Consider the following 25,716-nt stretch of genomic DNA (forward strand, 5'->3'; position numbering starts at 1 on the left):
AATAGCAAGCACCTTTGCCACCTGGCTGATGAGTACAAAGGGTTTGTGGTAAGAGAGCCTCACCATTAAGCTGGCTAAATCCTCCCATGATACTACCATGACACTCAAGGAAGGGACTTTTCAAATAAATGTCAATAGCAACAAACGTTTTCTTCTGTCTTTTAGGAAGTATCTCCCTTTTGGTCCTCTCATGTAGAGCCTAGTGGATAAAAATGACCCCTGTACTCTCGATATTTTACTTATGCTGAAAAGTGAAGATTGTGATTTGAAGGAAGCCTGGGCAGAAAAATCCATAAGATCCTTATTTCCAATTAACCTGCAAAACGTTGGAAGTGAGGTGTGGCCCCAGTGGTAGAGCACCAGACTTGAGTACAAACGCCAAGTGAGAGCATGAAGACCTGAGTTCAAGCCCCAGTACTGACACCCCTCACCCAAAAAAAAAACCCCACAACCTCAAAAGCACATATGGGTTGGGATCCTCATATTCACACAAACTTTACTGCAAGAAGTGAGTTATGGCTATCTCAACATTCTTATTTGGAGTAGAATTGAAACAAGGACACATGGCAGTGAATAATTCCAAAACAAAGAGTATACAAAGATATTTAGGTCTTGGGGAAAAACTGTTGGCAGATTACATTCAGCAACATCCAAAAATCATTTTGCCTTCTCCAGGAAGGCAAGGACAATTTACCATTTGGTAATTCTGTAATCTACACATTGAATCTGAGTGATGGATTTCAAAACAAAATGATGAATAAAATAAGCAACTTACAAAAGAATTGAGACTTTCTAAAAATGTAATATGAAACATGCAAATCAGTTAGTGTACTGGACATATTTAGGACAAAGCATGACAATGGTGAAAACGCAATGGAGAGAAATGGTTATCTCTGAAATGACAGGCCTAAAAGGGTTGCTAAGATGTTCTTTCCTAAGATTAGTGATGTCTATTGTTACATTTTTTCAGTGGTTCTGTTTTATCACATGAATAGCAATACAAATTACTTTTTGTCTATAGTTGTCATTTAATTTTCAAAGATTCAAATGCAGGTATATAAAAGTGAAATGAGCCAGATGCTCAGGCCTATCTATAATCCTAGCTATGTAAGAGATGGAGATCAGCAGGATCAAAGTTCAAGGCCATCCCAAGCAACAATAGTTCACAAGACTCCATCTCCATAGAAACAACTGGATATCTGAGTATATTTCTGTCATCCAATCTGTAGAGGGAAGCGTAAACAGATAGTAGAGCAGGCTTGCCAAAAGCGAAGCCCTAGGTCAAAAATAATCACAGCAAAGAAGAGCCTGAGACATTCCTTAAGTAGTAGAACACCTTCCTGGCAAATGCATAGCCAAGTGTGAACTCCAAGTCTACCAATAGTTATCAATAATCAATAATAATAGAAGTGAGTTTGACCAGGTGGAGTGGTATTAGGTGAAAAAGAGTTGCAAGAGAGACCCATAGGTTGGTAGGGGAGGAGCAGAGTCATCTTTACTCATTGTTGACACTGGGCTGTAGCTCCCAGAGTCAGGGGTTTGAGGATACTGAGCTGCTTGAATTCTTTTCATAAAGAGTTTTAGAACACTCCAGGCATAAGTAACCACACTGCTTCTGGGCTAAATGTCAGTGTATGCCCCAGAAAATAACAGGTTTCCAGCCAGTCTTCCTTGTAGCATCCTGGAATTCTGGGAACCGTGAGAACAGTTGCTCCAATACTGGCTCTTTCTCTGGGATACTGCCAGTGTCCCCACCAATTTACATCTCCTGCTGAATGGGAGTTAGGACACAGGATGGTGAATATCGATAGTGCCCCGTGGTGGCTGATGCTGACACTGGGACTCAGGAAATGTGTGAAGCCTTTGTTTGAGGAGTGCCAGTAATAACATAGCAAAGCACTTAAAGGAAGGTTTGGATCTGCTGGAAACATTACCATAGACCTAATTTTAAACTATGATCATTCAGAAGAGTTGACAGTTGACATTACAAATGTGTGTGTGTGTGTGTGTGTGTGTGTGTGTGTGTGTGTGTGGTATATATCTGTGAAGATGTACTGGATACATGCACAAAACACACTCACTTTAACCTATCTAAAAATGGTGTGTGACTCTATTAATACATTGTGGGGCGAATTGATGTTGGAAGTGACAAATCTAAATTCTGAAAAACTGTTGATCCATTAAAAGTCAATTAAATATCTATGAATTATCATAGATATTTAAAGCCCTGTGCAGACATGCTTTCCTTCTCATGTTTATTTGGGCTCCATTCTTTCCTCCTCCTCCTCCTCTCTCTTTCTTCCCTCCTTTTTTCTATTCTGTACCTCCATGTTTAACACTTCCTCTTCCTTTCCCCTTTTTGTCCTTCCCCTACTCCTTCTCTCCTTCTATTCTGCCACCTCTTCTTCCTATTGCTCATCCTTCCTGTCCATCTTTCTTTTATACTTTCATCTTTCCTATCTTCTGTTCTTTTGTTGCTTCTGGAACATCTGAGCTATATCCCCAGCTCAAACTTGAATGAAAATGGCGGTGTGCTCCAGAGCTGCTGGCCTGCAGTACATATGTTATCATGCTCTAAGCCTACAGGCTTCCAATACAGAGTCTTTCAATAAGGTAGGAGCCTGGTTCCAAACCCATTTGGATATCTTAGATTTGATTATTAGTTGACTCGGTTCTCAATAGCTTTGCAAGTTGCCAGTACTCCTGGAACAGATGGATATATTACAGTTGGGTTTAATCACACAAAATAGCTACAACTAGAAACTCACTCACCAAAGGACTCACATACACAAAGACTAATGATGGGAAAATGTTCCTGCAATAACTTCCACAAACACCCTGGCATTTGTTTGCATTCTTTCTATGAAAGTCATTCATTCACTGTTGCTTCCTTCCTTTCAGCTTTCCTAAAAACAAAGCCTTTCTCTGTGGTGACATCTGCTTCTCAAGTACATTCTGAATATTTACTACTATGTTTTAAAAAAGAGCTTCTCCTGTTCCACTTTAGTGGATGGAAAAGCAAAAGACAACATCCATCAGTAGAGGTCATGTCAGCAGGAAGCCCAACTAACTTCAAATCCAGTCTTGCTTTGTTGGGGGGGGGGTGTCAGTTATGGGGCCTGAACTCTGGGCCTGGGCGCTGTCCCTCAGCATTTCAGCTCAAGGCTAGCACTCTACCAATTGAGCCACAGCACCACTTCCAGTCTTTTCTGTTTATGTGGTGCTGAGGACTCAAACCCAAGGCCTCATGCATGTGAGGCAAGCACTCTATCACTGACTCATCTTCCCAGCCCTCAAATCAAGTCTTAGATGCTATGTAGGCTTGAGTGTATAGCAAGCATCCCCAGGGTATGGTGACAAACTTGTACATTCAAATGTTTCATATAATTGTTCCCCATCCTTTTCACTTCTGTCACCTCTTTTACCAAATATATCATTGTCTCTAATGTATAAATTATTAGATAAATGCACATATATGTATATGTATGTTGATTGGCTAGTCTGTTTCTCAGATCTTTCTTATTGATTTGCTTATGAGGCGGCTAGAGTAAAATATCTGCTTTTCTTCCTTTGAAGGTAGGAAAGATTATAAAGCTATTTTTTTAAATGTGTGTGCCACTTGAACTCACAGCCTGGGCTCAGTCCCTTTGATTTTTTGCTCAAACCTGGCACTTAGCCACTTGAGCCAAGATCCACTTCCAGCTATTTGATGGTTAAATAGAGATAAAAGTCTTAAGGACTTTTCTGCCCAGCTTTCTTCAAACTGCAATCCTTGGATCTCAGCTTCCTGAGTAGCATGATCCACTAGCAACCAACTAGGTTTTACACACACACACACACACACACACACACACACAGAGAGAGAGAGAGAGAGACAGAGACAGAGGCAGAGACAGAGACAGAGAGACAGAGACAGAGACAGAGACATATGTGGGAGGACAAAAAGGAGGGGGGAAGGAATAAATACAACAAGAATAAATAGGAAAGCAGAAAGAATCAGCAAGTAGAGGGAGAGAGGGAGAGAGAAAATATGCAGCAGATCCTCAGCCATCTATCTGAATTCCCTTGGACTAAGTATTTTCCCCTTGATACATTCGTTTGAGTCTCAACTAAATTGACCTGATATTAAAAGCAGATAGTCTCTGACAGTGCTCAGGCCCAGAGTTCAAGCCCCATAACCTACCAAAAAAAAAAAAAAATCACCAATTGTATTTTTACTGAGCTACCAGTCTGTTAAGCTATTTTACATGAATATGGGTTAATGATGGTGACATGCCTCATTTTCATTGACAGAAAGGAATGGCAGTGGGGAAGAGAATCAAAACAGGGAAGCTTGCTGGCGCTGCTGGCTCATGCCTATAATCCTACTAACTCAGAAGGCTGAGATGTGAGGAGGGCAGTTCGAAGCCAGCCTGGGCAGAAAAGTCAGTGAGATTCTTATCTCCAATGAACTATGTAGAAAGAGCCAGAAGTGGCACTGTGGTTTGAGTGGTAGAGCACTAGCTTTGAGCACAAAGAGGCTCAGGGACAGCACCCAGGCCCGTAGTTCAATAAATAAAATGGGGAAGCTATGTGAGAATGTTTGAAGAAGAGAGCTGCCCTTCTCACAGTACAGTACCCAGAGGGGTTGATTAATTCACTCCTCGGTCACCATAGAAATTCTCTCTTCTCACAATAAAAAATAAAAAGAAAAGAAATTCTCTCTTCTTTCTCTACCAAAAATGGCTGAATCTCACCACCCAGCCTACTGGCCCAGTATAATCCCAGAGATCACCCTTCCAAAGAATCAGAAACAAAAATCAGTGATAGATGTATACTTTTTTGAGGAGAGAAACTGAAAAAGGAGCTCTCCCATTGAGTAGTTTCTACAGTTATTAATAGAGTTGATTAAACTATGATTAAAACCTCATCAAGGCATAACTTGGATGGTGAATTTGACTCCCAGCAGTCCAATCAAGGTTTTCCCTAATGCAAGTGACTTTCAGACAAATGTTTCCTGGCTTAAGAACTGCAGACTCTTCCCCCATGCTGTTCTGCAGGCCCTGAAGGCCCACTATGCCTGGATATGCCAGCCTTCCTGGAGTGAAGCTAGTTAGTGCATCTACCATCTTGGGCCAATGGAGCTTCAATTGACTCAATATGCATTTGCATATTGCTGGGCCAAATGCAATCCCTGTTGTCACATGCAAAAAGCTGACAAGATGGATGCAGAATTCGGGCATTGTCTGCAACAGCTACCTCTGAAGCTACCCTTTCTGGCAATATCAGCTATCTTAACTACCCAGAAGACTAAGATCATGGGTCAAAGCCAGTCTTGACAGGAAAGTCCTTGAGATTCTTATCTACCATTAACCACAAAATGGGATGGAAGTGGAGCCATGGCTCAAGTAGTAGAGTGCTAGCCTTAAGCAAAAGAGCTCAGAGACAGTGCCCAGGCACTCTAGGATTACCACACATACACAAAAATTCTGCACGGATTTTTAGCGTGCAAGTTAGTGGATTTAACATAGCTACATATGTAACTCTGTGTGTGTGTGTGTGTGTGTGTGTGTGTGTGTGTGTGTGTGTGTGTGTGTTGTGAAATTAATGTAATGCTGCCCAAATCAAAAGGTATAATACTTTAATATTCAGAAAACTCACACTTCTGAGTTAACAAATACCTGGGTCCCCTAGAGTATATGTCCAAATACCAGGTCTGCATGCCTTTTCTCTGCTCTTGCACCCATCCTTGGAGTCTGAACAGTGCCTTTTGTGGCCAGCCTGTGTCTCTGAGAGCCCTTCAAACTCTGTACATAAAGCAACTGTTACCTATCTGTTTACTACTGTTGTCCATCATCTCATGGTCAGACTTTTACCAACTGAGCAGGGATTGTGATTGAAGTATCAATGTCCTTATCTGACTTGAGGGTTGGGGTCCTTGAGAACGAGGCTCCAGTGTTTTGGGGGGTTTTGCCAGCTTGAACTCAGGGCCTGGGCACTGTCCCTAAGCTTTTTTTGCTCAAGGCTAGCACTCTACCACTTGAGCCACAGCACCACTTCCGGCTTTTTCTGTGTATGTGGTACTGAGGAATTGAGCCTAGGGCTTCATGCATGCTAGGCAAGCACTCTACCACTAAGCTTGCCTTCCCAGCCTAGGCCCCAATCTTTTACCCGGTCTCCCTATTTCTGTTTCCCTACTTCAGTCTGACTTACACACAGGGTCTCAGGAATCTCCAGCAATGAACTGGAGTCCTGGCTCCCTGCAGAGCTCCATCTGTAATTGTCTAGAATATGTGATACAACTCCAAACCAGACCTTGAAAGATTTGGCCACCTACCACCCACCCAGGCTTACTGTAGTCCAATTGTGAGATTAATGACCTCCCACAGCCTCTAGTTCAGACATACCATGTTGAAAATGAACTATACAACTTGAGGGTAGGGATGGAAAGGAAGAACAGGGAAATAGCAAAGGAAGGTTGACATTGTCCCAAAAACATGTGCTCATTACCTGACTTGTGCAACTGTAACACCTCTGTACTTTACCTTTATGACAATAAATTTTTATATAAAAAAGTATTACCTCCGAAAATCCGAGAGTTAGGTGGGCACATTTGAGTGATGACACCTGGGATGGAGAGGGAACAGGGAATGTTCTGGTTTCTTCTGTGCTCACTGCTCATGGTCCAGGGCTTTGGCTCTCTTAGGAGCTCAATAAATTCAATTCATGGATCATTCATTGTTCCATAATCCATCCCACACTTAGGAGGAAGCGCTCCTGTGTTTGTATTAAATAAAAATAATTTTAGACTAAATTAACAATTCTCTCCAAAATTTCCTGAGCTTGGGCACTGTCCCTTAGCTTTTCCACTCAAGGCTGGTACTCTACCACTGGAGCCATAGTTCCATTTACAACTTTCTGCTGGTCAATTGATTAGATTCTCAGGGCCTTTTCTGCCTGGACTGGCTTTTAACCAATACTATCCTCAACTCTCAGCCATCCAGGATTATAGATGTGAACCACCAGTGTCCATCAGATGACCATGGTATGCCTATAGGCAGCACTCAACACATTCCCCTTCACTGTTGACTAGTTGTCGGTGACTAATGCCTACTTTAATGAAGCCAAGAGTCGCATGGTCCTCCTTAGTTCAATGTTAACACCTCAACTCAGGGCATGTAGTAAGTATAGAGCAGCTCACAAATCCTAATGACACTTTCCTATTCCATTTCTTATCAATGTCACTATACTGATTTGCTTTCATTTGTTCTGAAGATCAGGCTAAATGGAAATGCATGAAAGGATTTCATAAGAGTAGGAATCCAGTCAAAAGTTTATGTCTTTTATTCACACACCACGTCTTATGAGTACGCAATCCAGGGGTAATTAGTGGGGCAAATACTTCAAGTTCCTTTTGCAAATAGCTATTTGTTTTTCTGCTGAGGAGAGAAAAATGTGTGGACTTATTGCACTTATTGTGATGTCCACATTTACCTGAAGGTGCATTTGTTCATTATGGGCAAAGAGCTCAGTTTCCCTTCAAAATTCCCAGCCCTGGAGAGATGACCAAGAACCATATACTCTAAACCATAAATACCCTCACAGAGCTGGAGGCTATCTGCTTTCATTTGTGCCTGGGTGGTTTGTACATCAGACAGGAAGATCTGCTTGGTTTTAAGGGGTTTGAACAGATGGCATAGTTAAGTGCCCATTTCCCTTTTGGTTTGCGAACTCCATCTGCACAAACACCAGTGACTGTGAACACCAAGCCCCAGGACCTCTCCAGCCTTGGCTTCCATATGGACAAGGGGGACTAGAAGCCAAGCTCTGAGTGTCTGCCATATAGATATGTGTAAACTAATGACTGACAAAATATACTCAACACTCAGTTTCTATAAATGATCCACTTTGTGATCAGATTGATTTCAGTGTTAATTCAGGCTGCATTTTGTTACTTCTTTGCTTTTCACAATGTTGCATTCTAGATCATTGCTGATTTGGTATTTAACCTTATACAATACCCTTTATGCTGGAGAATGGACTATGACCCCATTTTTATGAGTAAATGCAAGACATATAGTTTTCATCTACTGAGAAAAGAAGCTATTAGGGAAGTGTCATACTCACTCTTTTATAGCAATCCACTTTCTCAGAGTCTAACCAGGTGCTCTGCAGTTATAGGAATCCCTCTGGAGGGAGGTGCTTCATCATCTCCTTATTTCTTAAAAATCTCCCTGCTTCCCCACCAGGGGAGATTTAGGAGTGTCTGAGAAGCTGTGGGAAAGATGGAGGCCGTGGTCCATCCAGTAACTGTCAACTGTCAGGGGAGGCAGGGTTCTGCACAGGGAATGAGCGGGGGAGGGCCACAGGGAAGAAGGGGGACTAGTATCTTCGCACCAATGGTCGCCAGGCCCTGGAGTCTTTTCTCCTTGGAGAAGTTTTGCTCTTTTAGCTTTTAGAATAAACTTCTTTGGGGCTTGTGTCCCATTCTTTTGTTTTGCCTCCTTTACCTTTTCATCTGGTTAAACCTCCTAAAAGACAAGGCAGCCAAACACAGCATTCTGGTCAGGGGATTATATTGTCTCTGTCCTCCCTCTCGGTCTCTGTCTCTCTCTTTCTGTCTGTCTCTGTCATACACACACACACACACACACACACACACACACACACACACACACACACACACACCTTTATTTCTCTGGCCCCATCATGTTTGTGATGGATGTATCCAAAGGAAGTAGATCAACTGTCATCGAATTTTAGATAACTGGATTTACACAATTACCACCCATGGTGATATGTGTACCTTCTAATTTTGGCAAAACTGAATAAACTTATTAATATATTTCATCTGCTCATAACTACTATACCCTTACAACTGTAGTTATTACAACTAAGTGAGTTTTCTAATAAAACTACATATTGTTATTGTATTTTTATTGTGTAAAGTGGTCTGGGAATTCTTCCTTTGTGTTTTTATATTTCTCAAATAAATCCCCATTAAAATGTAAAGAAAACATCTGAGCACCAGTGGCTCACACCTGTAATCCTATCCACTCAGGAGGCTGAGATCTGAGGATCTTGGTTCAAAGCCAGCCCAGGCAGAAAAGTCCCCATGAGACTTTTATCTCCAATTAACCACTCAAAACCTGAAAGTTCACTGTTGCTTAAAGTGGCAGAGTGCTAGCCTTGAGCAAAAAGAGGCTCGGGGACAGTGCCCAGGTCCGGAGTTCAACCCCACAGCCAACAACAACATCAAAAAAAAGTAAGCAATCCAGACCAGTGTCTCACACTGTAATCCGAGCTACCCAGGTGGATGAGATCTGAGTATCACTGTTAAAAGTCATCTTAGGCAGGAAAGCCCATGACCGTCTTATCTTCAATGAACTATCAGCCTGAAGTAGAACTATGGCTCAAGTTCTTGCCTTGGAAAAAAGTGAAGCTCAGGGACAGTGCCAAAGCCTTGAGTTCAAACCATAGGATGGACAAAACTTAAGACCTCTGGAGAGCGAGACGATCCATTGAGGCACAGACAGTGAAAGGTGAACAAACAAAGTTTATTTACACTATTTATACCTTAGAAAGGGGTCTTGAGACTCCCTTGTCCTGGGCTAGATACCCAGAACTAAGAGCATCCTCAGCCACTAAACCTCCAAGCCTCCAATGGGCAAGCCTGACCCCCAACCTTTATTAGTTGGTCTGCAAACCACCAATTATTTGGACTGCAAACCTCCAAGCCTCAGGCCTCCAAACCTCCAAAGGGGAAGGCTTTTCCTTTTCTTCCCTTCCTCCTTCTCTGCAGGCCTCTCCACTCTCCACAGGCCTGCCCTGCTCTGCTCCAGGAGGCACCTCTCCACAGGCCTCTCTAGAGGCAGGCCCCAAATGGACTCCAGAGGAGGCCCCGGATGACCTCAAGAAGCCCCAAGTGGTCTCTCAAGGCCTGCCCTGCCCTCCAGAGGCCTGCGCTGCTCTGCTCCGGCAGGCTTTCCCCTCCTGCCCTCTCTCCCTGCACTCCTACTCCCCCCCCCTCCACCACCCCCCCCTCCCGCAGAAAATGTTTTCCTCAGGACTCTGGGCCTTTCCCTTACTCTCTTCTCCTCAGGACTCCTGGTCTCCTCCAATTCCGCTCTCCTCCCTCCGGATGGTCTGACTGTTCTCCCCTAACCTCCAGCCCCAAACTGCACCCTCTCCAATCCCAATCCACAGCTCGCCATGTGGGCCTGAAGCCCCACCCCCTCCAATAGCACGCTCCGCCTCCTTTCAGCAGCACCCCGGGGGTGCCCCGTGGGACGGTGACGTCAGTCTCTCAATGCCCTGCTCTGTCTCTCCCTGGTCTTTGGAGCTGTGAGGCTCACCTCTTGATGCCCCGCCCCCTCCAGCAGGCTGGACCATGAGGCCACAATGACTATTGGGCCACACTGCTTATTGGGGCTCCACGGTTATTACACACACACACACACACACACACACACAGAGGAAGTGTGGGGGGGGGGACTTTTAAAGGATTTTTCTAGAATTGTATTTCAAGGATTCAATCTTCCCAGGTTTTAGATTTTTTAGAGATTTTTTTATCTCTCAGGATTCCAACTGAGATTTTAATTAAGAGTGTATTTTGGGGGATTAAGGCCCAAACTCTCTTATTAGCAACGAAGTGTATGTTTATCATGTGAATGGAAAAGGAAAAAAGGGGTATGTGCTAAATTAGTGTTGGAGGCAGCTGATAATTTATATAGGCAGGAGAGGAAGCAATTTCTCACTGGATACCACCTGAAAAGCCAGCTTTTCTTAATCCTGGAATATCATGCCATAAATACAATGCACAGAACCTCAGGAATGGACCCAGTTTTCTTGATCACTGCTATAAAATCAGAGTTTCTCCACCCTGCTTATCTGTTATTAGTCCTTGCTAGGATATTTTAAGGCCAAGCCCAGGTACATATGTCTCCACACTCTGAATTGTTTCAAAAAAGGTCAGTAATTGTCTCAAAAGACAAGAATCATTTGAAAGACCCCAGACTCACTGGGATATTTCCATTTACGGGAGGGCGCCCCAAAATCCAAGACTCCAAACCAGTAGATGCAAAAAGCAAGAGGAGTTTATTTAGCATTTGCGCAAAATCCAAGACTCCAAACCAGTAGATGCAAAAAGCAAGAGGAGTTTATTTAGCATTTGCGCAAATGGACTTTTTACCCAAGCCCCAAAATCCAAGACTCCAAACCAGTAGATGCAAAAAGCAAGAGGAGTTTATTTAGCATTTGCGCAAATGGACTTTTTACCAGAGCCCTGAGCAGTGGACTTTTTACCCAAGCCCCAAAATCCAAGACTCCAAACCAGTAGATGCAAAAAGCAAGAGGAGTTTATTTAGCATTTGCGCAAATGGACTTTTTACCCGAGCCCTGAGCAGTGGTTACAGGCATTTTTAAAGACAAAAACCACAGGATTAGCATATGACACCAGGTGCCCCGGGATTAGTCCATTTATAAGTCACTGTGTACTCCAGCAATCATTTTGCTACTCGGGAAACTTTGTAACACTCTTCCTAAGACGATTGGCAAGGGGCGAGTCTAGGGGGGTGGTCACCCTGGATGGCAAGGGTTAGGGGAGTTCACATAGTTACAGGCTTGTGATTGGTTGACATTTGGCCTAGTTTGCTGGACTTGCCAGATGGTCCTTATCTTGGGTCCCATTTGGGGAATTTTTACACAGGAACTTAGAAGAACATACTCTTTTGTTTTTTATTTTTAACCACAGACCTTGTCCCCGGGCGGCATCTGGACTCTGAAACTTTTTACTCAATTTTTTATTTTTGAGGGGGGTGTTAGTGCTAGAGTAAGCAAGTTTACAGAAGCAAAATCAGCAGTTAGCAATTGTAAAATGTAACTCTAATTTTTTTAAATCTTTTATTCCCTCCTTTTTTTTGGACTAATTTTAATCTTAAAATTTAGGGTGTCTCTATATTATCTTGTGGGGTGTCAGTTGTTTTTAATGCTTGGTATTTGGATCTCAGAACTAATAGACGGACTGTGCTGATCTCTCTCTTTTTTTTTAATAAAAGACACCAGTCTGTTGAGTATATAAGGTCCGATTGTAATAAAAGTAACAGTACCAGAGCCCTTTACATTTTTTTAAATTATTTTATCTAATTTGCCTCATTTTTTAAAAACTGACTCTGGACCCTTGATCTTAAGAAAAGGGGGTAGAAGGGTGAAGGTCCATCTTTTGTAACTTTTTTAAGCTGACTTTAGGGGCATTGATCTTACCTAGCCAGGAACCTATAACCTTAGCCTATTTTATAAAGAGGCCATCAGGGTTAGATGTTATTAAGGACAATATTTTGACAACTGTACAGACCTTTTTTTTAGCTACAGCAGTGTAGTTTGTTTAGCACTCTGGTTTGCAAAAACATTTTTTTAGATGGCTTAGGAACGTGATCTCTAGTGACCCTAACAATGTCTAAGTTACCTTTGTAGGCCTTTAGACAGATATTAATAGACTCTCAGGTTTACAAACTTTTTTTTGAGCAGATGAATTTTATGTAATTGGTGTCAGCTCAAAAGTTACTGCCAATTAGAGCATTTGGCACATAAAGGGGTTAAGATTTAAACTATTTTTCATATTTTATAATATTAGCTTTTTACTATTACAGAGGACTGGCAAGTTCTTGTCCCTTACAAGGTAGTCATGAACATTAGGCATGTTTACAAACTCTTTTTATGACCTTCTGGCTCTGACCAGTTTTGAAGGGCCACGCACAAATGACTCCAGGATCTGACATTTTTGTCATCCAAGCAGTGGCTTACTGTCTTTGGGTGCTCCTCTATTGTTCTTGTCCCAGGAGTGTCTTTTTTACACTGGATAAATGCCTCATTGGCATTTTCCTTAGCTGGTTGCTGGACTTGAACTTGGGGCCTGAGCACTGTTTCTTAGCTCTCTAGCTCAGGGCCAGCACCCTGTCATTTTGAGTCCCAGACTCGGGGCTTGAATGCTGTCCCCTGACTCTTTAGTCCAGGGCTAGTATTCTGCCACTGTGAGTCTCAAGCTTGGGGCTTGAGTGCTGTCCCCTGACTCTTTAGTCCAGGGCTAGTACTCTGTTACTGTGAGTCCCAAAGCAACTGCTTATTTTTTTAGCACTCTGCTGGCTGAATAGAGGTGACAGTCTCACAGGAACCTTTTTGTGCCCGGGCTGGCTTTGAACCAGTTTTAGATCAATGAGTCTTATAAAAGGCCATTTTACTCTAATTAAAAGCAATAAGGTGGTCAACATAGAAGTAGCTTTTAAGCATGCCCTTACCTGAAACTTATTAAGAGTCAAAGTTATATTTGACAAACTTGTAAGAATCCTCTGTGCTTTGCTCTGGGCTTGCTGGAAACTTAAAAAAAAACAACCTATAAGAATAAATTGGAATAGCAATCATTTTGGTAATCCTAATATTTTTATGTACTTTGAGGCCAAAGTTAAGAATAATTTATATTTAAACTTTATATTTAAAAATCTATTTTTAATTTTTTTAAAAAACCTCTTAAAATCTTAAGGCCAAGTGTCACTCATTGTCTCTTGACTGCTTGTTTTTATTTATTAGAACTTTTAAACTTAAATGACAATTTTTTTAATGTAAGAATTATGGTCACTATCATTATATTATAAAGCTAGACTTAACATCTTTATAACTTTTAAAAATATCCTAATTGAAGAACATAATTGAAAGTAAGTCACATTATATAAATAACTTTTTAACCCTTTTTTTAAGGCCTTTTTAATTTTAATGTTAACATATCCAAGGGGAAGTTTTAGCAATACTAATTAGATCATTACATCACTTATTTTAACCATCATGCTTTTAGTGTCTGTCTGTAGGGAAAAAGAGACAGAACAACAATGGGCACACACCCAATCTGACTCTTTAGGGTTAGATGAACTGCATTTGTGTCAACTTGCCCTCTTTTACCATGTGTGGACTCCTCCCAGGGCCTGTCCCACTATGTATGACCAGCTGAACTGTACTTTTGCTAAAGACAGGTCTTTTGTTGGCTTTTAGTTTTTTTTCCTGGTTCTTGAATGAAATATACAGTTTTAGACAGACAGAACAAGTAACATCTTTGACAGTGTTAAACTAATCTTTATATTTAAATTTTTAATATTTATCCCCAAATTTTAGCCAAGGGGACTAAATCCCAAACTGTCAATGTATTTTTGTTAAGCCAGATAACTTGATTACAGTATAAACAGTTTTATGCATTTTTAAATACCAGATTTTTTTTTAAGTCATTTAAAACGCTATAAAGATTTTTTTTTAATTTTGGTAATGTCCAAACTTTATAACCTTTTGAATTTTAAATTTAAACTCACCCAACTGTTACAGCATGCTGACAATTTTTATCTTTGAACATGTTTACAAACACATACAAAACACTCACACAGATCTTAAAGCGCGCAAAAATCAAAATCAGTTGTACGTACACTTTTTAAAGTTTTTTTTTTTTTTTTTTTGGTCCAGTCGTGGGGCCTGAACTCTGGGCCCGGGCGCTGTCCCTCAGCTCTTCAGCTCAAGGTAGCGCTCTACCACTTGAGCCACAGCGCCACTTCCGGCTTTTTTCTTTTTGCTTATGTGGTGCTGAGGAATCGAACCCAGGGCCTCAGGCATGCAAGGCAAGCCCTCTACCACTGAGCCACCTTCCCAGCCCCACTTTTTAAAGTTTTTAAACAAAAATTTAAGACAGTAGTTTTTTTTAACTAGGTACCTTTGTTGGGTTTTATTTTCCCACAGCTTGTTTGTTTAGCAAGGCAATGCACTAAATAGTCTTTTGAATCCCTTCTGTCAGAGGAAGGCTGGGGGTGGGAGGAATCACCTGAAACTAAACTGGCCTGATTTTTACCCAGTTTTGACAAGAGCACTTTATAAATTGTTAAGCTGTCTGGAGCAGCTGAAAGTCCAAACCAGGCTCACTGCTATCTACATCCTCACCTCTCCTCCAGCAGCCTCCACTGGGAGAAGGTGTAGCCTGAGGCTTGTCCATGTCCCACCTCTTGGCTGTTGTAACACATGGGGGGGTAGGGGGGTCTTAGCAGGGCTGTGTTTAAGCCTGGTGGGAGGCTGGAACTTTTATTTTCTCAGAGATGTTTAAATAAATAACAAAAACACAGATAAACACAAAAACCAAAGATCCACATTTAAAACTGGTACCAATTCTAAAACAGAACTAGACAAGAACCAAAGGCTGAGTTGGGGACTAATGGGATCCAGTTTATCCCTACCGAAACTCTGTGCTGCTCCCACTCAGCAAGCTGAATCCAGAGTCTGCTGAATGAGCTTGCCATGCTCACCCAAAACTTCCCTATCTCTGGAAACAGAACAGAAAACACATCAAAGTAAACAAGACAGACATGTGGCCACAAACACAAAATCAGGTCTCAGTGAATGGGGCGACATCTCAACACCATTTACTTACCAGGGGACTCAACCCCCCTACTCACCTCCAGAGGATTTTTTTTTTAGATTCCTGTAGACGTTGACCCAGGGGCCTTCCAAGGCGGAGGAGAATTCCCAGTCATCTTGGGGCAAGGGAAAAAAAATCCCTAGCGGCAGTCCCCTCAGACTGACAGGTTTTCCCCACGCTCAGACCCCCCTCCCAAGCCAAGGCCCAAGGCTGAGATCTAACTGGGGCCACTTGCAGGTGGTCAGTGGCAGTTTCATAATTGACAAACAAGCAAGTTACAAAAGCAGAACCAGCAGTTTTTGTTTTTAAACGAACTAGGACAAGGTCTAGGGGTGTCCTGGGAGTGGACTCACTTGTTGTCCCATCTCTATAGAGAATACAAAACACACACTAAAAATGAGTAACATTAAACGGAGACAGACAGAACCAGACGCTGCGCGGCAACCGAGCAAGTACAGATGAGGAAGGAAATTACAAATGGGAGTTGCCAGCCGCGCCTTAACTCCCCAGAACAAAGAGACACTTGGATCTCTTCCTTCCTCCAAACGACCCTAGAGTAGGACTCCAGGGCGGGACCAGGGGTCTGGGCACGTCTGCCTTTCCCACTGGCCCAAATTTAAATTTAAATACAAGTCCTGTACAGGCCCTTTTGGATCCCAAAACGTAAAACAAAAACGATAAATACAGAAGACACGAAACGTTAGAGCTCTATCTTACCTCCAACTGGCCTTGGAATTTGGGTCTGGGGGCGCCATTATCCCAGACGAGCCCCCAACTGAAAGACCCCAGACTCACTGGGATACTTCCGTCTACGGGAGGGCGCCCCAAAAACCAAGACTCCAAACCAGTAGATGCAAAAAGCAAGAGGAGTTTATTCAGTGTTTGCACAAACGGACTCTCTACCCCGGTTTAGGAGAGAGCCCCGAGCAGCAGTTACAGGCATTTTTAAAGACAAAAACCACAGGATTAGCATATGACACCAGGTGCCCAGGGATTGGTCCATTTATAAGTCACTGTGTACTCCAGCAATCATTTTGCTACTCGGGAAACTTTGTAACACTCTTCGTAAAACGATTGGCGCGGGGTGAGTCTAGGGGGGTGGTCACCCTGGATGGCAAGGGTTAGGGGAGTTCACATAGTTACAGGCTTGTGATTGGTTGACATTTGGCCTAGTTTGCTGGACTTGCCAGATGGTCCTTATCTTGGGTCCCATTTGGGGAATTTTCACACAGGAACTTAGAAGAACATACTCTTTTGTTTTTTATTTTTAACCACAGACCTTGTCCCGGGGCGGCATCTGGACTCTGAAACTTTTTACTCAATTTTTTATTTTTGAGGGGGGTGTTAGTGCTAGAGTAAGCAAGTTTACAGAAGCAAAATCAGCAGTTAGCAATTGTAAATGAAACTCTAATTTTTTTTTATCTTTCAATTAGCAGATAGGCAATATTAGGGCTAAACATGTGATATATAGCTGTACCAGGTCACCTTATAGTAAATGTTTTTGGTTTCTATGGAAACAGAATATGAAAAAGGTCCAGAATAAAAAAGCCATAGTCATTGTACCAGTGTACAATGTCAACCATTATGATGGATGATGGGCATGAGGAAATTCACATTGGAGAATCCATGCTATTGCTTGTGTTATGTAGAAAGATAACATCCAACCTGCAATGTTTTTTTTTTTCCCCCTGTGACATTTAAAAACTGAGTTTCTGTGGAGCTGCTGGGTTTTTTAAAGTGAATTCAATGAACATGGTTGTGCTGGTGGCTTTAGTATGGCCTTGTGATCCAATGGAGTTGGGATTGCTGGGTCATAGGGAAGCTCTATGTTTAGTGTTTTTAGGAACCTCCATACTGCTTTCCAGAGTGGTTGAACAAGTTTTCATTCCCATCAACAGTGTAATAGAGTTCCCTTTTGGCCACATACTCACCAGAATTTGTTATTGTTAGTTTTCTTGATGATGGCTATTCTAACTGGAGTGAAGAGAGATCTCAATGTTGTTTTGATTTGCATTTCTTTTATGGCCAAAGATGTTAAACACTAATTCATGTATCTGTTGGCCATTCTTTTTTCTTCTTCTGAGAAGATTTTAGATCATTTTTTATTAGGTTGTTGAATTTTTGAAGGTTGTTTTTTTTTGAGGGTTAATTTTTTTAGCTTTAAGTATATTTTAGATATAAGGCCCTTGTCAAACCAGGACACACTAAAGCCGCCAGCACAACCATGTTCACTGCAGCATTGTTTACCATACCCAAGGTATGGATGTCACTCAGTGAATGAATGGATCAAGAAAATGTAGTATATATACACAATGGAATTCTACTCACCTATCGGGAAAAAAATGTATTTTTCCATTTATGAGGAAATGGAAAGAACTGGAAAGAATTATCTTAAGTGAAGTAAGCCAGAGCCAAAGAAACACAGGTTTCATGGTTTCCCTCATTTGTGGAAAGTAGAATGTGCCTGTAAATCTATAAGTAAACACACTGAATGATTAATGTGTGTGTGTGCATGTGTGCATGCATGTGCACACTGGGACATGATAAATTATATAGGACTCTAGAGATTCACACTGAGACCAAAGGAGTATATGCATAGGAGTGGTTAACAAAGGCTCAATAGCTACTATGTGCAGATAATCATATAAAATAATATTCTATGAAATAATATTCTATAAAATAATATTCTATGAAATGGAGACATTTTTAGTTACCATTGTTGCTGTTTTGTTTTCTTTTTTTTGTCTTGTTTGTTAATATGTATTTGTGAGGGTGAGGGAAGACACATAAAAAGTGGAACAAGGGGGAACAAGCACAACCAGCACAACAGTAATACTCACTAGACACTATGTGGAAAATGGACTGGGTTGGGACAGGAGGGAAAACCCCAGGAGAAGTGATGGAAGGGGAGATATGGTCCAAAAAGAATTGTACTCTTTACTCATTCCCTTATTCGTGAAACTATAACCCCTCTGTATATCAACTCTACCAACAATATTTTAAAAAAGGAAAACACTGTTAAAAAGAAAGCAAATTCAGTTGCTACATTGAATTGGTGTGTATCAAGATGGATGGCAGATTCATATTACAGTAAACATACAAATGTAGTATTTCAGCTAACAAGTTTAAGGGGAAAGAAAGAAAAGCAGCTAAAGAAGTTCATGGAAAACCTGTGATAACAGAGAAAGTTTATAATGGGCTTTAGAACCATCAATACAGTAATATTTCTGTTTAAATGTCTGCCAACTTAGTCTACCTACATGCCAAGGCAGGAGGATTGAAAGTTCAAGGCCAACCCAAGGCTACATAGGGAAATCAGATGAGGTGTGTGTTACCTGACAAAACACTTCCTCAAAACCCTAACAAATGTCAACACAGTTGGCTATAAGATTTTGTGCAAGAATTTTGAGGTCCAAAGAAAACAAGCAAAAATCCATGAGTGGGAAATTATGGACACAAGTGAAGATTGGCTGGGTATGGTAGCTCCAACCTTCAGAACCAACCTCCCAGAAGGCAGAGGTAGTTGGAGCAGGATCCAAGATTAATTTGGGCAAAATTAGTGTGAGACACTAACTACAAGAAGAATGACAATTTAGCTCAAGTATGAGACCTTGAATTCAGTCCCTATTTGTCCAATTGCCAAAAACAAAAAACAAAACCCCTGCCCATAGTTGGTTGTTATTAGCCAAAGAAACATACTGCAACTTTTCTTTTCAGTGCTGAGGATTAAACCCAAATACTTTACCACTGAATGATGCCCCCATCCAAAACTGTGACAAGTAAAATGACAGATAGTGCTTTTCCATAAAGCATGAAAGTAGGTGAGGTTTTACAAATGAAACAAAGTATGTTTAATGTTGTAATTAATAGTCTCTTCTTACTGATGTTACCCTTTATCTTTTCTTTTTCATTGTGTGTGGTACTGGGGTTTGAACTCAGTGCCTCCACTTGCTAGGTAGGTGTTCTCCTACTTGATCCTACCCCCAACTCTTCTTTGCTTCAGTTATTTTTCAGATAAGGTCTCCAAGTTGTGTCTGGGGCCAGACTAAGATGATGACCATCTTATCCATGCCTTCCTGTAGCTGAGATCACAGGCATGTGCCACCATTCCTTGCCTATGTTAGACATTCTTGGTACTTAGGATATAATAATAAACTCAGGAAATGGATGTTGAAGTTCATTTTTTCCCCAATCATTCTCTCTTTAATTAGTTTATTGCATTTATGTCTGACAGGTTTATATTTTTTTATTGTGAATTGAAGCTCATTTTTTACAGGAGGAAAAAAAAGCCATACATGTAATGCAGGTGTAATGTTATGGTCTTTCAAAGGCGACTAGCACTATGAAGTAATGTAGAAATTCAGTACAAGTGTAAATAATTGGAATTTACACAGATAAATTTGGGGATGGGTTAGCTTCTCAGGAAGGTTTCAAAACATATGGAACTGATATGTGTAATGAACCTCACCACTTGACTGAAGGTGAAGAGCATTCTAAGGCTGAAGGATACTGAAGACTGGAGCCCAATAAGGGACGGGGTACAGAGTTTAAAGGTGAAGTCAGAGGCGTCCACACTAAATGGCTGCTAATTATTAATACATTGACTTTGTCGTTTGTCCTGGTGTAAGGAATCCTTAACAGTTTGGGGAAAGGAAGTGAATAAGCATAATCTAAATAATGTCCTAAAGAGATAACTGGCTGTTCTGTTGAAAACAAACAAGAGAGTAAGGGAAGATGTAGAAGATATAGGAAATGGCAGAAAAAATGTTGGGGGGAGTAAGAAGGTGGCTGAATATAGTTTGAAAGCAAAGCCAACAATTATTTTATTGACAGTCTATAGAGATTGAGAAGAGACAGAGAGCATTGGAGTTGGAGTGGCCATGATTGGTGGACATGATCAGGGTTCAGCTATGAAGGGCTGAAGTCCACATACTCCTTAGCTTGTCAAAAGAGATGCCAAGTATACATTTGGCTATGGGAGTGATTTAGAAGGCACTGCTGAGCTAGCATTTGGCAACATGTAGATAGGATATAGGTTTAACTATATGCAACTGATAACATTTGGTGGTTTGATTACAAAGTAGTTTTATAGGGTTCAACCTAGTAAAATGCTGTGCAAAACTGCATTATCAACTTAGGTTGAGAATGTAGATATAATAGAGAGCTAAGAAAGATGGCACTAGGATAAGAGATTTGGGGAGACATGAAGAAAATCTGCAAAATCAACAAAAACAAAGCCCAAAAACATTTGACAGAGGGAGATAAAAAGTTAGACTATGCTAAAATGAATCTTAGCTGGAAAAGTTGGAAAGCCAACTTTAAAAAAAAAAAAGAATCAGCAGACAGGCTCCGGTGGCTCATGCCTGTAATCTTAGCTACTCTGGGGGCTGAGATCTGAGGATCACGGTTCAAAGCCAGCCTGGGCAGGAAAGTCCGCAAGACTCTCCTCTCCAATAAACCACTCAGAAAACCCGAAGTGGCGCTGTGGCTCAAGTGGTACAGCACTATCCTTGAGCTGAAGAGCTGAGAGACAGTGCCCAGGCCCAGAGGTCAAGCCCCATCATTGCCTACCCCCCTCAAAAAAAATTCAGCATGGAAAAATGTGGTCATTCAGTCACATACTGGTAAGAGATCATGCAAGCTAATATTCAGTTATTAAATTTCATGATATAGAGGTCACTGGTGCTATTATTCACAAAGTAAAAACAGAGAAGTTGGAATAGTTTCAATTAGGATAGAAGGGAAAAATTCCAGATCATAAAGAAGGGTAGATAAGTAAGGATTCTGTTGAAAGAAGGCATGAAATCCTCATGATTTTTTAAATGTTTGACATTTTATATAGCATGTTATAATATTTATGGTACATATTAAAATTTATATACTGCATTTTATGAGGTAATAGAAACATATATGAGAAAAAAAACCACATTGGGTAGCACAATGGCCCCAGTGCCATCAAAAGGCAACAGAAGTAAGTTTCCAGTCACAGAATTGGGTATAGAAAGCCACACAGAGAATTTGTTTCTAGCAACAGAGTGGAAGACAGACCTCCATGGGCACCAATACAGGCCAGATATTGTATGGATAGGACCATGAGAAAGTCCTTTTCTATTTTTTCTCTTTTTACTGAAAAACAAAACAAAATGACTGACTGAAAGAGAGGAGTAAAGGGCAGAGAATTGGAATTGTAGAGAACATGTGAACAATGTAAGATGATGATCCGAGAGTTAAATGCTGTAGCCAGTGGCACTCAGGACCCTTTTATAATTGTAGTCCCAAATTTAAAGTGAGGATAATCAACAGACTGTATGTTTTCCTTCAAATTCACTCTGCTGTAAGGGTGCTGGTATGAGCAGGAAGAGAATGAAATTAACCAAGTGTTCACAGGGGAGAGTTTTTTTTTTCTCAAATATATTTACATAAGAGATTAAGTAATAAAATAATGGAAAGATATCTAAACTGCAAAGCACAACAGTGATGTCCCTAGAAAGATTGAAAGTCTAAAGGTCTTTGGAGTTGGTATGACAAAGGCAATGAAATAGAACGTGAAAGGCAGAGATTCTCTTGGGAGTTGGATCAGAGGCCATGTGGTAGTATCCTTGGGAAAGCACTTATCCACATTTGGTCCTGTTCTTGAAACTTGGGGAGAGACTGTGTTCTGAGTCAAAGGCTACTTAATTTGGCAGAACAATGCGTGTTTTCTGTGACATGATTGTTCTCTGCATAAAACCAAGGTTGCAGTGAGACTTGTGAGGCAAAAGCCAAGCAGAAAGGTTTCAAACTTGCATTCTCCAAGAAAAGGAGGACTTACAAAATTCTATGAAAATAATGTGGCTACTGAGAGATCAGGGTCATTCAAAAGAAGCTGAGGGGAGGGATAAAGGGTGAACAAATGCAGCAGTGGTACTTACTGGACACCATGTTGAACATGAACTATCTAACACGTAGGTGAGGATGGGAGGAAAAAGTAGAGAGAGAGCAAGGGAGGGGTAACATCTAAAAAGAAATGTACTCCTTACCTGACTTATATAACTGTAATCACTCTGTATATCACCTCAACTCACTCATCTAAGATTCAAATGTGCAGAGGTCTTAAGTAAACTGAAAGGTTTTGTTTCCAGAAGAGATCTCTGGGTTGCCCTGCTAACAAAGGGTTGCTCAGGGAATGTTTCACCAGTTTGGTCAACCAAGGTCTCAGAGATAGCTTTAGCCTGGTTCTAGGGGTTCCAGTGTGAGCAGAACCATGTGATGTGGAATTTGCACCCAGAATGCAGGTGTTATCTTGCACTTTTAATTTTTGGGGAGTATGTTTGTGCATTTGTGCCAATCCTGGGGTTTGAACTTGGGCCTTGGGGCTCTGTCCCTGAGCTTTTTGTGAAAGGTTAGTGCTCTATCACTTGAGCCACACCTATACTTCTGACCTTTTGTTGGTCAAGTGTTGATGTCACAGATTTTCCTGTTAGCTTTGATCTGAGATCCATCATCAGTGTCCAGAATAGCTAGGATTACAGATATGAGCCATTAGCACCCAGTTCCACTTAGATTTGAAAGGAAAGCCTGGAGGCCAGGCAATGTGTGACAGAATCAGAATACCTGCAGGCAGTGTTCCAGTAGGTCATGTGTGAGGGTAGATCTGAAGTTTCAGTGGACTCTGAGAAGCTACAGATGCTAGGAATGGAAAATATCTGTCAAGGAGAACCATAGGCATTAAGTGGCACAAACTGAAGAGAAAGACTGTGTGAGCTACAGCAGGCAAGTCCAGGGGAACAGAGCTGCCCAAGCCCTGTGGAGCTTCCATCACTGCCACAAGCCCTGGATGATGGCTATGCTGCTATTGTAGCTACTGTTTTCCCTGCTACATTTCATTCCTCCCATGTCACAATTCTTCATTCAAATGGCCACCTTCCTATGGACACATGTATGTTGTCATACATAACTTGCTTTTTATTTCTGCAGAGGCTCACAACTAAGAGTTTGCCTTGAGTCTCAGAAGAAACTCTACACTGGAAGTATGTACGTGTCAGGACTGGAGATGAATTGAATACATTCTTCATTGAGATCCCCATAAGACTTGGTTGAAACACAGAAGCTAAATGACTCCTAAGGTAAAATGAGATGTGATCACGTACATAGCTGACAAAAGGTGGAATGTGCTGGGTCAACTGGTCAAGTTGACTGGATTGAGAAGTGGCTAGACTAGGAAAGCACATATATGGGTATGTCTATGAAGACATTTCCAATGAGGAGTAACTAAGCAGGGAAGACCTGTCCCAGATGGGGTGAAGCCATCCCATAAACTGGGGCCCAGATGAAATCAAAGGGGAAGAGCCAGTAAGTGGAATGTTCTAGTGCTTCTCTTTCTCTATTCTCTACTCCCTCTTTTCTCTTCTCCCTCTTCTCTCCTTTCTCCTATGTTTTTTGCTTTTTTCTTCTCATCTGTCTTGTCTCATCTCTCTTCTGTTTTTGCTCTTTTCTCTTCTCTCCTCTCTGCTGTGGCATCTCAACCCTGCCATAATTGACTGAAACTGTGAGGTAGAGTAAAGCTTACCTCCCTTAACTGGATCCCAGATACTTGTCATAACAATGAAATACTGAATAGCACAGATTCTATACTACATCCCACCACACAAACAGCTCAGTCCACTTCTATGCCTTTCTCTAGCTTGTGGAAAGCCCTGAGACATCTCACATTTTCTTCACGAATTTGCGTGTCATCCTTGCGCAGGGGCCATGCTAATCTTCTCTGTATCGTTCCAATTTTAGTATATGTGCTGCCGAAGCGAGCACACATCTCACATTTTCTAAAACACCTTATTGTGTTTCATCTGGTGAAAGTTGCTCCAGTCCCACTAGACCCTCATACTTCCTTAGTCCTCCACTAGGCCGACTTTCCTCTCCCCTGCATCCCATTCCTCCTCCACATTCTCCCACACAAGCCCTTCATGCTCTCTCACATTCAGGCAACATCTTCACTATAAAATTAGAATCGTGGGTAGGTTTCAAGTTATTTTTATTTATATATTTTTTTAAAGCTGGGATTCTAGGTCCCACACATGACTGCTTTAACCTCAACCTGTCATGAATGAAATATTTTTGACCTTCATGACTACATGGCCAGTCATTTTGACACTGGGAACCCTCATCTGGAAGTTCTAATATTTCAGCAATGTTCCAAGATGGGAAATAAAATTAAATGTGTGTTCCAACCATTTTAAGTAATGAAAAAAATTCAAAAATAATTTAGCAGATGTTTCCATTTTCTAGAATGTACCAACTAGGAGCAATGTACAACATTGCTCCTCTAAGAGGAAATGCATTAACCATATGTAGTCCAGAAATTGGGATGAAAAACTTGAAAATTATTCTTCCTAGAACACAAATATTCCGAAATCATCTACGAACAGAAGACTTGTCATATATGTATGAATCCTTGTGTCTCTTTGAGTTCATTCTTCATGAACTGTTTAAAGATGACTTTGGGTCTCTGGCATGCACTGACAGCTTCAATCCTTTGTCTTACTCTCCGAATGCTGTGAGGATAATGTGGTATCCCTGAGGATAAAAGCAGTAAGTTCCACTTCTTTTCTAAATACTCTTTTCTGCTTAAATTTTCCCTTTTTGTTATCTCCAACTGTTTTGTCAGCTTATCTAGTTGGTCTCTTAAATGCTGATCTTCCATTCTAGTGCTGAGACGCAGGTCAATATGGGCCTCATTGGTTCTGTCCTCAGTGGTTTGTATCTCAATGGCAAGTTCCCTTGCTTTGTTGTTTCCTGTTTTAACAAGGTCCGGTTTAGGGACTTGTGTTTCCGAAAATGATTTTTGCCCTATAAAGTGGCTGTGTGCCTTGCATTCCCTCGATATTTTGGCAAGTTCCATGTTCCTCTTGGCTTGTGTGGCCTGGAGTTGTCTACACTGCAGTTTCTCTTTTAGAGGCAACAGTGGCCTAGGTTCCTGAAACTGAACTTTCCTGGCTATTGGTGGCTGGTATTCGTGGTTCACACGTTGTTGGGGGTTTGTGGGGGTGGATACTTCCTCCTTCAGCTCTCTCCCCTCTTCCTCATCACATTTCTGGTTCTCCTCCTCAGCTCCTTCATTGAGTTTGTTTTTGCCCCTCACAAATAACATTTCCTTGTCCACACTGTGCACTTGGGTTTTCCTCTTGTGCTGGCCTGACTTCATTAGCGCCATGACTGATTTGGCCCTCAAACTGGGTTCAGGTTTAAGTAACTTCTCTGGCTGCAATGATATATATTCAATAGCCGCATCCGATGATGGTGACGGGAAATTGCTGAAGCCGTCT

General features: G+C 41.4%; 1 long non-coding RNA gene and 1 other non-coding gene across 3 annotated transcripts in view; both read right to left on the reverse strand.

Annotated features, from left to right (window-relative positions):
- The window catches only part of LOC138820572 (uncharacterized), a 29,546-nt gene extending 13,231 nt beyond the window's left edge, over positions 1-16,315 (reverse strand). Inside the window, exons 1-3 of one of the 2 annotated variants that reach the window (XR_011369916.1) lie at positions 16,133-16,315; positions 15,453-15,530; positions 6,562-6,756 (exon numbers count right to left, since the gene is read on the reverse strand). This is a non-coding gene — a long non-coding RNA (uncharacterized lncRNA). The other variant, XR_011369915.1, reaches the window with a different exon arrangement.
- A 7,780-nt stretch (positions 16,316-24,095) lies between these two features.
- On the reverse strand, positions 24,096-24,202 carry LOC138821120 (U6 spliceosomal RNA). Its single transcript, XR_011370060.1, has one exon. It is a non-coding gene; the product is annotated as a U6 spliceosomal RNA (small nuclear RNA).
- Positions 24,203-25,716: the final 1,514 nt, after the last annotated feature.

This window comes from Dipodomys merriami, unplaced genomic scaffold (genome assembly GCF_024711535.1).
Source record: "Dipodomys merriami isolate MVZ:Mamm:240054 unplaced genomic scaffold, mDipMer1.0.p SCAF_9, whole genome shotgun sequence".
NCBI classification, from domain to species: Eukaryota; Metazoa; Chordata; class Mammalia; order Rodentia; family Heteromyidae; genus Dipodomys; species Dipodomys merriami.